We start from the raw sequence: 12970 nt of genomic DNA, 5'->3' as shown, positions 1-12970 counted from the left end.
AAGATTATAACCAATGATGCATAGGAGGATAGGGGGATAAAAGGTCCTACCAGTGATGTATCACTAGTTAAATGACATTTTGTGTCCCTGTCCTTCATGGGCATTGGTCAGTTCAAAGCCCTCCTTTTTGGTGCCCCAAGCATAGAAGTTCCAAGGAATTCAAATCAGCCAGGGACAAGAAAGGAAGCCCAGGGTCTTAAATCATTCTTAGGCTTATGGCCTGGTTTTCATTTGGTCCTGAAGGATATCTTTTCCTCTCAAGGACTGTGAGCCAATGTTTCTTTTCCTGCTGATTTATGACCTCATATAAATTAACAAGGGCCTTTCAACTGGGACCAGTAAATCCCAAAGGCATGAATCTTCCATATGTAATTCTTCCCTGAGGAAGCTGGAGTTAGCTCTCAATTACATACAGTGATGGAGACACACGGTGGCTAAAAGGAGACAAATGCTGCTTATGTTCAAGACAGAATTGCTGCACAGAGGCCAGGGAAGAATGTAGCCAAATTTGAATGTCTGAATCATAAAATCTTTGCCTGTTCATGACATAGGAAGAATGTTCATGCCGTCTTTGTAGTTTATTTACAGATCTTTAGTGAGAGGAGAGATAACAGAGTAAATGACAATGTCTCTCCTCAAGCATTCTTAGCTAGAGGTAAGGCAGCCCACCTATAACTGTAATATGACCTAATGTTTTCCATTTGTTGGGAAATCATTTTTATCAATATTTTAGTGTCTCAGGAATCCAGGGTCATAATGACAGGAGGAAAAACACTAAATCACAAATTTTACTAAGTCTGATACTAAATTTCTTTGATTTATTTCTTCTTTTACTTATTCAAATACTCAGGAAGTATTGCCAGGGTCTAGGGAAAATTTAACAAAGAGCAGATGGGTTTCACCTTCAAGGATTTCACAATTGTAGTGGCTGTGTCCCTGCCAGAAGTTCATCAGCTAGATACAGATGCAGAGTGAAAATCAGTTACACTCTTTGAGGTAGAAAATTTAAGTATGGACTTTATCATACCTTCAATACCTTATTTATTTTTCCTAATGGAGTAAAGAGAATGGACTTTATATGCAAAAAGGCTCAGAATCAGGCATGTGGAATCCCAATGTGTATATCCAATGCTTTGTGCGAGTGAATTTAAAAGATCACCTCCACTCAGAGTGTTTTCATAGATGCATAGGGCATGTTTAACTTGGAAGCTGTACATGGGTTTAGTAACAATCATCCACCACAGAGTCCATTTATTCTATACATCCCTTACTTCTTCATTCTTCCATATAAGTATTCATTCATAAATGAATTGGTTTCTTCCCTTGTGGCTGCTAGGACAAATGTCTAAAGATTTTATGGATTCAAACACTGAAATTTATTCCATTTCATTTCTTGGAGGGCCAAAGTCCAAAATCAGTACCATTGAGTTGAAATCAAAGCCAGTGATGTCTCTGAAGGCTCTGGGCATTCATCTATTCATGTCTATTAGTTTCTGGGCCGACTATCCTTCCTTAACTATTAATATATCACACTAGCATCTGCTTCTGTGGATATACTACTTTTCATTCTGTATTTAAACATTCCTTCTACTTCTTCTAAAGACACATGTGTGTACTTACTGTGACCCAGGAAGCCTAGGCTCATCCCCTTGTGTACTAATCATTAACATTCACATTTGCAAATTTGATGTTACCACATAAGGTAACATTCATAAGGCCCCAAACACTGCAATATCATTTTTCAGGTCATTCAACATATCACATCTTACATTCATGCACTTTCCTGAAGTTTGAGAATGGACAAAGTATGTTGACTAAGAATGTAGGGTTTGTAGTTAAAAGAATTCAACCCTGAGTACTATATCTGTCATTTTCGAGCTGTGATCTTGTGCAAGCTATTACATCTATATTCACATGTGTATTTGTATTTTTTATTTATTTATTTTTGCTGTTGCAAAATACCTGAAACTAGATACTCCATAAAGAAAAGAGGCTCAATTTGCTCCCTGACTTGAAGGCTAAAATTATAAGACTGGGATGCCTTATCTGTTCAGCCTCTGCATGAGCATCTCATGTCCCTGGCATCAAGAGGGAGGTGTAGTAAGAACAAGATACCACAGGGTGAGAAGAAGAAACAAGAGGGCAAACTAAGCAGGGTCTCATCAGGACCACATATATCCTTTCTGAGTGTGATACATCTAATACTCTAATTCAGTGGTTTTCAATTGGTGGGTCACAACCCCTTTGGGGTTGCATATCAGATATCCTTCATTGTAGACATTTACACTGCAATTAGTAACAATATCTAAATTATAGCTATGAAGTAGCAATGGACATAATTTTATGGTTGTAGGACACCACAACATGAAGAACTGTATTAAAAGGTCACAGCATTAAGAAGGTTGAGAACCACTGTTCTAATTATTTCACATTAAACTTTACTTTGGATTAAAGGTTTCAATTGCCTCTTAATTCTGCCATATTGGAGATTAAGTATTCAGTACAAGCATCCTTAGAGATATTACATAGCCAAACCATAGAAATATGTGGATTATGTGGATATATTATGTAACACATAAAATTAAGTGAGTATTTATATAAACATAGAAAAGCATCAACCATAGGTCTATGGTTCTAACTCTATAGTTTAGAGTTAGAACATCTTGTCTTTGTCATTCTAGAATGCAAGATCTGGTTAAGAAAAAAGGAAAATAAACACTGTCAACGAAATTCAGTGGGCAGAAGAAAGGTCAGAACTTTGGTAATCCAAAGCCGGAGCCTATGTCTGTGAGTATCCATGGAAAAAGGGGGGTTTTGGATAGAACTAGTTGAGACCAGAAGAAGTGGTCTTAGAAGGAGTCACTTATGCAGAGAAAGGTCATGATAGCATACAAAGCTGACTGTACCTGATGGTGGGTGTGTTCCTGAGAAATGCAGAGGAACAATGTATACATGGCCTTGTAACTTGGTCTGGAAAAGGCACATGGTATACTTGCACTTTGTGCTTGCCTGTGTATTTCCATTTGCCATATAGAGCAAAATTGTGTTATTTTCAGGAAAATGGAAGGAACTGAAGGTCATCATGGTAAGTAACATAAATCAGACTATGATACACTAGTGTTGCATGTTTTTTCTTGTATATGCAATATAGAATAATATAGGTTATATGTCTCAGATAATATATATGCATATGTATTATAACACACTCTATTATCTATCTATCATCTGTCTATCTATCTAAAATGTTAAAGCAGGGGGAATAATTTGAAAACAAAAAGATCACCAGGAGGCAATGAGGGTCAAGAAGGAGTAATGAGGAGATCAATGTGAGCAAAATGATATATATATATATATATATATATATATATATAAAATCTATGTATATATTTATGAAAATGTCATAATGATTCCCATTTTTTCTTATACAGTTTTTCAAAATTAATTTAAAAGCTTATGTTTTACTAAATATTCTGCTCTCCTTCTCTTGAAATTCTTAATGTTTTTCACAATTGGCACTGAGCCATGAAAATGAAATGGCCAATCCTGCTGAGAAGAAAAGAATTTTAGGCTGTTTTGTTCATGACAACAAATTTCCATTACATGACTTTAATCAAAGAGAACATGATCTGAGTCAGAGTTCAGAATCACTGATCTCAGCTTGTTTCTGGAGAGAATGATGTATGGTAGTCTATGGAGAAACCCTCACAATCTCCTATATACAGGGCATCCAGTGTCTGCTCTGAGGCAGAAAGAACAATTGGTAGGAACTGGACTGGACCAGACTTAATACATTCAGTGAATGGATGTGGAGAGAACTGAAAGTTAAGATGCTGAGATAACTCCATCATTGAGGTCTGAAAGAGAGTGAATCAGGCTTGGTGAAGATTAATACTCACCACTTGCAAGGAGTACTTCAGCTTTCTCCTCCTTATCACCATGATTCTTCCAGTCCTCTGTTCTCTTTTTCTTGTTTCTCATTCTTTTCTTCATTCCCATACCTGGGAGAATTGATTTGAGTCACAGGTAAAAATAACACAGAATTAAGTGATGGGGAATGTACTGTGTATATTTATCTTATTGATTGTTAAATAAAATACTGTTTGGCAAATGAGACAGCAAGTAGAAGGGACTAGGAGTTAAAGAGGATTCTGGGAAATGTAGTAGAGAAGTGATGATCCAGGCAGGAAATGACATAGCAAGGAGACTCATATTTAAGAGAAGGAGAAACAGGAAGGGTTCCTTTTTTCCCCTTCCTCCTCCAGCGGCAAGATGTGATCCACTGGCAAGGAGGGACGCCAATTAGGCGTCCAATAAGATAAGTAAGTCTTATAAAACATATAGATATATGATAGTTAAGACTGAGTTAGCAGATGAGAAGTCATAGTCATTGGCCAAGCAGCTTTGAACCTAATACAAGTTTCTGTGTATTCATTTGGGCCCTAACTCAGGTGGGTGGCTTGCATAAATCACACACGTGTCAGTGGGGCTCAGGCAGCTTTTGGCGGAAAGATTTATTGTAACAATTAAGACCTTATAAAAAAAGTCATTTAAAAGCCTGTCCTCCAAGCAGCTTTTAGGGTAGCAAGTTCTTCTGGACCCTGGTGTTATTTATCCAGAAGATCTGTGTCCTTCAGGGAGACCTTTGTCTGTCTTCCTTCCCTTCAGCAATGGTTCCATTTACGCATTACACAGATGTACATCTAACCTGCTTATGTCTCATTTATTCTTTAAGCTGTTTAATTGACTCCTATTCAGGAAAGACCTCATTATTTTGAAACATTGTGCCTCCACTCAACTATCATGGAAACACACACACACACACACACACACACACACACACACACACACACACACACACACTGTTATATGCTCCCTGATTTCATGTATTTTCCACATATTTATTCAATAAAATAATTAAATGCTGATTTGTAAATGGCCTTCCCTCACATTAATTCATAAGTATCAAGAGACAAAATTCTCTTACAGCTTTCCCCACTATGGCATTTTTAGAATTTACTTTAAATTCTTGCCAATCAAAAGAGATGGACATTTTCTGAGTGAAATATAAATGAGTGAATGAATGTAAGAGATTACAGCAATTTCGTAAAGAGCCATTTCAAAGCTCATAGTAATCGTAAGGTGACTTTTGGGAGGCAGTACACCCAGAGCCTCTAAAATGTTCTTCAATCAGAATTGCAGCTCCAACAGAGGGACATTAGGTTTATATATAACCACAGAGGATTCCACTGGTCACCAGTTTATAGCTTGTAATCTTTTCCCTGGATAATTTCATGTGATCTACACAGCAATATTGACTCAGACAAATTACTGTTATTTCCAATAGGAGATAATGAAGTGACACCATTTGGGGGAAATGACATCACTTCCGAAGGTGTCACCATGACTAAGTGGCAGGGTTTGTCCTCAGCTCCATTTGGAGTTGATTCTAAGGCTTATGTATTTCTCTCCATACCTATGTGCTTCTCAAACAAATTAGCAGTTACTACGCACCACGTCTGAGTCAGGCCTTGAGTTATGGGCTGCCTGGCCTACAGAGATAGTTTTGATTCTTTGCAGGAAAGCAAATAGAGCAGGAGACAGATGGTCATATACCCGTTGTGCAAGCAGATCTGTGGAGGCAAAAGCTGTGTCAGCTCAAAGCATGGCTCTGTGTTTGGGAACAGATGATACAGAGCCAATCAAAGGCAGTGTACTTTTGAGTTAATCTCTGGCTAGCCAAGACAGTAGAATGGTTGGGAAATGGCCTTAGAGACAGACAGGGAGGGTCCTGGCTTTGCCTGCTTAACTGCTGACAGCCTAGCTCCTGGCACTGCCAACTAACAGCCGAGGATGGCAGAACTAAGTCTTAAATTGTTCCATGGCCCTTTGCCTTCCTTCCACATTTCTCTCTTTTCCTGGCATCTTTTCTTCCTAGACATCCAAATCCGTCCTCACTGCTTGTCCTCTTCCATTTTAATTAAAGTATCCATTAATGAAGACTTACATTTCCTGTAAAAGAACAGAAAAAGAACATAAACATGTTAGGAGAAGTCACAATGACTCTAAGAAGCAAGTCTATTTCTGATTACAGAGTATTATTCAGTGTGATTTTGCTTTTCCGTGTACAAGAGGATTTTGAAGTGGGTGATAAAATATGTTAAAGAGGAAGCTAATTGCTTCATTCAGTATGGAGACATAGAGAAGGGGGGTTGGAATAGGTTTGCCATTTCATGGACACCTCTGCTTGGCTGCTTGGCCAATATGGGATTTACCACATAAATTTCCCTTTATAAATCTGGTGATAGGGATATATCAGGGACCTCAAATTGGGCTGACAGAGGCTAATCTGAAATAAAGCACTCAGAGCATGTAAGAATACATGAGTCAGAGATTCGAACACAAGCACCATTGAATAGTTTTCTGATTGTATTTCTTGGATAGGAAATGTGACAGCTCTGTCTCATTTCATCCAATGGTTATAGAAAGATTTATATTCACAAATACTGTCACAAATAGACAGCATGGTGTGGAGTGAGGAGAGGAGAGGAGGGGTGATGGAGATAGAGATTCTGTGCATACTAGTGGGCATGTATTGAGTATTTGTATTCTGATGTAGACACCATGCTAACACCCTGCATGGCAAATTATATGAAATAAGTTTATTAGTTTTACATTAAGATAAAAATATGCAGCCTTAGAGGTTAAGCAATTTATTTTAGGAAATATGGCTAGCAAATGCCAGAGTGCAGACTTGAAGTTTGTATCAGTTTTTTTTAATACACAAGCAAGTATGTATTGGTTGTCTTAATACCTAGCCAGGAGCAAACTGTCTTTCTTGATCTTGAGTCACTCTGTGAAACAAAATTTCCAGTTGACGTCAGAATTAGTTCCTTTGAGGCATAAGGTCCCCGAAATAGAAGGCTCTGTCCCTCTGGGTGTAGAAGTGCCCCACCTAAGTCTTATTGCAGAGTCTGGAAGAGGGGGAAAAAAAGAGAGATGGCTTTAAAAAAAAAGTGACACATGCTTTCCACAGGGGACCTACAGAAATGGCAAAATGATCTTGAGTTCAATGACTTTAATCTTTTCACTTAATATTTCATTTTTACTTCAAGCCTGTGCTGAATAAGAGTCTGGGCTCTTGAATTTTATATAAAGATGGGAATGAAAATATTTAACTTTTAGTTAAGGAAACTATTTCATCATGCCCAAGTCACTTCTTCTAGACATCTCTTTCATCATACTTAGTGGACTTTTTCAATTGGTGTCTACTCATTGCTACTTGGTGTTGCCTGCATGAACACAGCAAAGCTGAGTATGCTGCCTTGTGTATACCAGAAAGAGAATTTGTAGTGGGAAACTTCAAGGATGAAGGTTATTTTCTGGGAAAAGATGGAGTTTAGTTTATGAAAATAGAGCTTGCTAATCAGATTGGTGAATACCCCAAATATCATCATAGAGCCTTCATCCAGTATTTGAAGGAAACTGACAGAAATCTACAACCAAGTACCAGGCTGAGCTCTGGGGATCCCGATGAAGAGAGGGAGGAGGGCATACACAAGCAAGGGAGGTCAAGATCATAATTGATAATTCTACAGAGACAGCTTAACCAAACTCGTGGAAATTCATGAACTCTACACTGACTTCTATGGAGACTCCAGTGAACCAAACTAGGCCCTCTGTATATGAGAGACAGTTGTGAAGCTTGAACTAGCTGAGGGGCCACTGGGAGTAGGACAATGATACAAACCTGGTACATAAGCTAGCTTGTTGGAGACCATTCCATATGGTGGGATGCCATGCTCAACCTTAATGCATGGGAGAGCGACTTGGCCATGCCCCAACCTATTGTGCCAAACTTTGTTGACTCCTCGTGGGAGCCCTTACTTTTGAGGAGGAGTGAACTGGGGGTGGGCTGGGGGTGAAATAGGGGGGAGAACTGTGGTTGGAATCTGAAATGAAATTTAAAAGAAAAAAAAACAGTTTACTTTGCTCAACTACTGTCTTAAATGATTCGATATGCTTTTGTACCTCTTGAACAGGGCTACTCTCCATGCTTTGTGCTAGAAAACTTTTGAGGCTCAAACTGTCTCCATATGACACGGTCAAAGCATTTGTACTAGGAAAAACTAATTACAGAACTGTTTTCTCCTCTTGAGTGTTTTGAGAAAGTGTCTTTCAAAACAGTTCTCTTTCATTACAGGTGACTGAGTAAATACAGTGATTCCTAACAAGGTGGATTGTGTCAGGACAACTGGCAGAATGTCCAAGCTTCTGTATTCTGTTGTCACAGGTACATCCTTCACACTGCCCTCCGTGCTCATTCTGGCTTACTGAAGTTGGAAGAAGAACAAAGGAAATTATGCAGGCACTGTGGGTGATAATTAACATAAGAAGGATGCACATTCTAAGAAGAGAATTTGGTTTACAAACTCACATAAAGATGCAAAATTCTTTCTATGTGTCTTCCAAAAATGACCAAAAGAAAAAAGTTAAAGAGAAAATGAACAAACAAGCAAAAAACAAAACAAACAAACATAAAACAGGAAATATGGAGTCTATCTTAAGCAAAAATAGAAATGGTTGCCAATGGTTACCATGAGCTTGGATATATTTCTTTGTCATATGGTAAGGTTGGGTTGAGGGAGTGATACCAAAGCTCACTTGATGTGGAAATGGGTACAGAGTTTCATGGAGTTCCACAAGCCTGAAAGGAGTGTTCAGCAACACATCAGTTAAAAAAGGAGACTCTAAGGTTGCTAGCAGCTCTAGAAAAAAGGTGAGGTGATGTACATGGAAACCACTGGTCCAGAGACCTGGTCTCTTTAATAGCATTTGTGACTTTTTGTAGTTTAAGCCGCCAAATTCATTCTCTCCACCTACTCTGACCATTTAATGTCTGGCAAAGAGGAAAGTAAAGAGTGAAGATGGCATTCACTGGTTCATAAATCAAAAGGCTGACATGTGGAGTCTGTATGAGACAAACTAATCTTCCAAATTCTCAAAACAGAAGGAATGGGCATATGCTCCAAGGAGTGGAAATGTTAAATTTGGTGAATGTGTTTTGGAAAACAATACCCAAATCAAGATGAATACTTCTTCAAAGAACTTCAGAGAACTTTTCCTGGAACTTTTGCTTCTTCATCTTTCACTGTATGAAGCAACACTCAGCAAGTACTTTGTCACATTTTTAAGAAAATTAGTTAAGACTGGATCACAGACTTGATGCAAAAACATTAACTAACAGAGTAATACAAGAACAATAAAAAATGCATATTACAGAGGGGTAGTGGAGAGGAATATTTTCCACTTACCCCAGACATTTAGGGCATTAGTCATCTTGATTACACTTGCATGGAAATATTGAGCACAAAGACAATGAGGAGTTCTAGTAAAAATTACATGATAATAGAAGGTGAGAAGGGTTCGATAAATGACAAAAATATCCTAAGTGAAAGCCCTACGGAAAGTTCTTAACACAGATAGGTGAATTCCAAAAGAAGGTAACACTTGTCTTCTACAGAAGATCATTTCCAGAAATGACACAGAGATCATGAGTGTGGTGACTTTCAACTTTTCCCTCTCTATCTCATTCTTATCTGAGAGTCCTGAGATGTGTAGGAGACTGGGCTCTTGGGTATTGTATAAAATTGAAATAAAATCCTTTAACTTTTAGCTAAGGAAATAACCATGCTTAGGCTATTTTTGGACTCTACAAATATTTCTTTGTGATCAGTGGATTAATTTTTAAATTTGTTCAAGGTTAATCTCCACTATAGAGATTAATCTCATGGTAAATGCCATGAGATGGTAAGTGCCATGGCTAATTCCCTTCTCTCTAAGGCCACTGTGTGTCTGCCACATGACTGCTGAAAATTATGCCTTGCAGACTCCAGTATTATAAGAGGGTTTCTTTGTTACAGACCAGTTTTTTTTTTTTTCTTTTTGGAGGGGGCAGGAAATGAAGAAGCATTTCCACTACCTGCAATAAGCTCTCTTGCTGGCATTACTCCCATTGTAAATTAATTTAGATAAAACATTCAAGTTCATATTCTACTTCCTCAAAGCAACATGAAAAGGTAGAAGATAGAAGAGCAGTGTCTACAAGATCTGTAGAGGACATTACACCCATGAATTTTATACCCAGCATAGATTGTTCTAAATATTTTTTCTTTTTTTTTATTAGCAAGAAAATTATTTTACATGTCAATCCCAGGTCCCTCTCCCTCCCCTCCGCCCCTGCCCCCCAAACTAACACCTTACCCATCCCACACCCTTTCTGCTCCCAAGGAAGGGTGAGACCTTCCGTAGTGGGTCTTCAAAGTCTGTCATATTCTTTGGGATAGGGCCTAGGCCAACCCCCTTGTGACTAGGCTCAGGGAGTATCCCCCCATGTGGGATGGGCTCCTAAAGTCCATTCCTATGGTAGCGATAAGTACTGATTCACTACAAGAGGCCCCATAGATTTCCAAGGTCTCCTTCCTGACACCCACATTCAGGGGGTATGGACCCTTTGCTTATAAGGCCTCCTTCTCTGCATCTGGATTTCAGTTCAGTTCAAGGGTTAGCTGCGGGTGTCTGCTTCTACTTCCACCAGCTGCTGGATGAGGGCTATACAATGGCATATGAATTAGTCATCATTCTCATTATCAGGAGAAGGCATTTAAGGTAGCCTCTCCTTTGTTGCTTAGATTGTTAGTTGGTGTCATCTTTGTAGCTCTCCAGACATTTTCCTAGTCCCTGATTTCTCTTTGAACTTATAATGTCTCCCTCTATTATATTGGCTCTTATCTTGCTCTCTTCTGTTCTCCCCCCAACTCAACCTCCCTGTCCCATCATGTCTTCGTCACCCCTCCTGTTCTATCCTTCTCATTCTCCTAGTTCTCTCTCCCCTCCCCACATGCTCCCAATTTGCTCAAGAGATCTTCCCCCTTTCCCCTTCTCCAGGGAAACATGTATGTTTCTCTTAGGATCCTCCTTGTTTACCAGCCTCTCCAGCAGCCTGGGTTGCAGGCTGGCAATCTGTTACTCTATGTCTAAAATCCACATATGAGTGAGTACAGACAATGCCTGTTTTTTTGTGACTTGATTACCTCTCTCAGAATGGTTTCTTCTAGTTCCATCCATTTGCCTTGGAATTTCAAGATTCCATTGCCTTTTTTTTTTTTCTGCCGAGTAGTACTCCATTGTGTAAATGTACCACATTTTTTTCTATCCATTCTTCAGTTGAGGGGCATCTAGGTTGTTTCCAGGTTCTGACTTTTACAAATAATGCTGCTATGAACATAGTTGAACAGACGTCCTTGTTGTAGGAATGTGCTTCTTTTGGGTATATGCCTAAGAGTGGAATTGCTGTATCTTGTGGTAGACTGATTCCCATTTTCCTGAGGAATTGCCATACAGATTTCCAAAGTGGCTGTACCAGTTGGCACTCCCACCAGCAGTGGAGGAATGTTCCCCATTCTCCACAACCTCTCCAGCATAAACTGTCATTGGTGTTTTTTATTTTAGCCATTCTGACAGGTGTAAGATGGTATCTCAGAGTTGTTTTGATTTGCATTTCCCTGATGGCTAAGGATGTTGAACACTTTCTTATGTGTCTTTCAGCCATTTTAGATTCCTCTATTGAGAATTCTCTATTTAGTTCTGTACCCCACTTTTTAATTCCATTTTCTGGTATCTTCTTTAATTTCTTTCTTTTAAGACTCACAATTCTTATGATACAGGTCTATTCACTTTTTTGGTTAGCATTACCCCAAGGTATTTTATGTTGTTTGTGGCAATTGTAAAGGCTGATGTTTCTCTGATTTCTTTCTGAGCACATTTATCATCCATATATAGTAGGGCTAATGATTTTTTTGAGTTAATCTTGTATCCTGCCACTTTGCTGAAGGTGTTTATCAGCTGTAGGAATTCCCTGGTGGAGTTTTTCGGGTCACTTATCTAGACTGTCATATCATCTGCAAACAGTGAAAGCTTGACTTCTTCCTTTCCAATTTGTATCCCCTTGATCTCCTTTGGTTGTCTTATTGCTCTAGCTAGAATTTCAAGGACAATATTGAAGAGATAGGAAGAGAGTGGACAGCCTTATCTTGTTCCTGATTTTAGAGGAATAGCTTTGAGTTTCTCTCCACTTAGTTTGATGTTGGATGTTGGGTTACTCTATATTGTTTTTGTTATGTTCAGCTAAGTTCTGTTATTCCTTATCTCTCCAGGACCTTTATCATTAAGGGATGTTGGATTTTTTTCAAAGGCTTTTTCAGCATCTAGTGAGATGATTATGTGGTTTTTCTTCTTCAGTTGGTTTATATGGTAGATTACATTGACAGATTTTCAAATGTTGAACCAACCCTGCATCCAGGGATGAAGCCTACTTGATCATGGTCGATGATTTTTCTGATGTTTTCTTGGATTTGGTTTGCCAGTATTTTATTGAGTATTTTTGCATCTATGTTTATGAAGGATATTGGTCTGTAGTTCTCTTTCTTAGTTGTGTCTTTGTGTGGTTTGGGTACCAAGGTAATTGTAGCCTCATAAAAAGAGTTTGGCAATGAACCTTCTGCTTCTATTGTATCTAACAATTTGAGGAGTATTGGTATTAGTTCTCCTTTGAATTTCTGGTAAGTGATATCTGTTCAGAAAATTGTCCATTTCCTTTAAATTTTCAAATTTTGTGGAGTACAGGTTTTCAAAGTATGAACTGAAGATTCTCTAGATTTCCTCAGTGTCTGTTGTTATGTCCCCCTTTTCATTTCTGATTTTGTTAATTTGTATGTTTTCTCTCTGCCTTTTGGTTAGTTTGGTAAAGGTTTGTCTATCTTGTTGATTTTCTTGAAGAACCAACTCCTTGTTACATTGATTCTTTGAATTGTTTTCTTTGTTTTGACTTTATTGATTTCTGCCCTCATTTTGATTATTTCCTGGTGTCTACTCATCTGGGTTGAATTGGCTTCCATTTGTTCTAGAGCTTTCT

At 38.5% G+C, this 12970-nt stretch overlaps 1 long non-coding RNA gene across 1 annotated transcript in view; it reads left to right on the top strand.

The window, feature by feature from the left end:
* Positions 1-9622, top strand: part of LOC113833974 — a 35833-nt gene extending 26211 nt beyond the window's left edge. The window contains exons 2-3 of the long non-coding RNA XR_003482210.2: positions 2682-2787; positions 8201-9622. This is a non-coding gene — a long non-coding RNA (uncharacterized LOC113833974). The remainder of the gene's footprint in view (positions 1-2681; positions 2788-8200) is intronic.
* The last annotated feature ends 3348 nt before the right edge of the window (positions 9623-12970 follow it).

Source organism: Cricetulus griseus, chromosome 2, assembly GCF_003668045.3.
Source record: "Cricetulus griseus strain 17A/GY chromosome 2, alternate assembly CriGri-PICRH-1.0, whole genome shotgun sequence".
NCBI lineage: Eukaryota > Metazoa > Chordata > Mammalia > Rodentia > Cricetidae > Cricetulus > Cricetulus griseus.
This window is presented reverse-complemented; position numbering and strand designations above follow the sequence as displayed.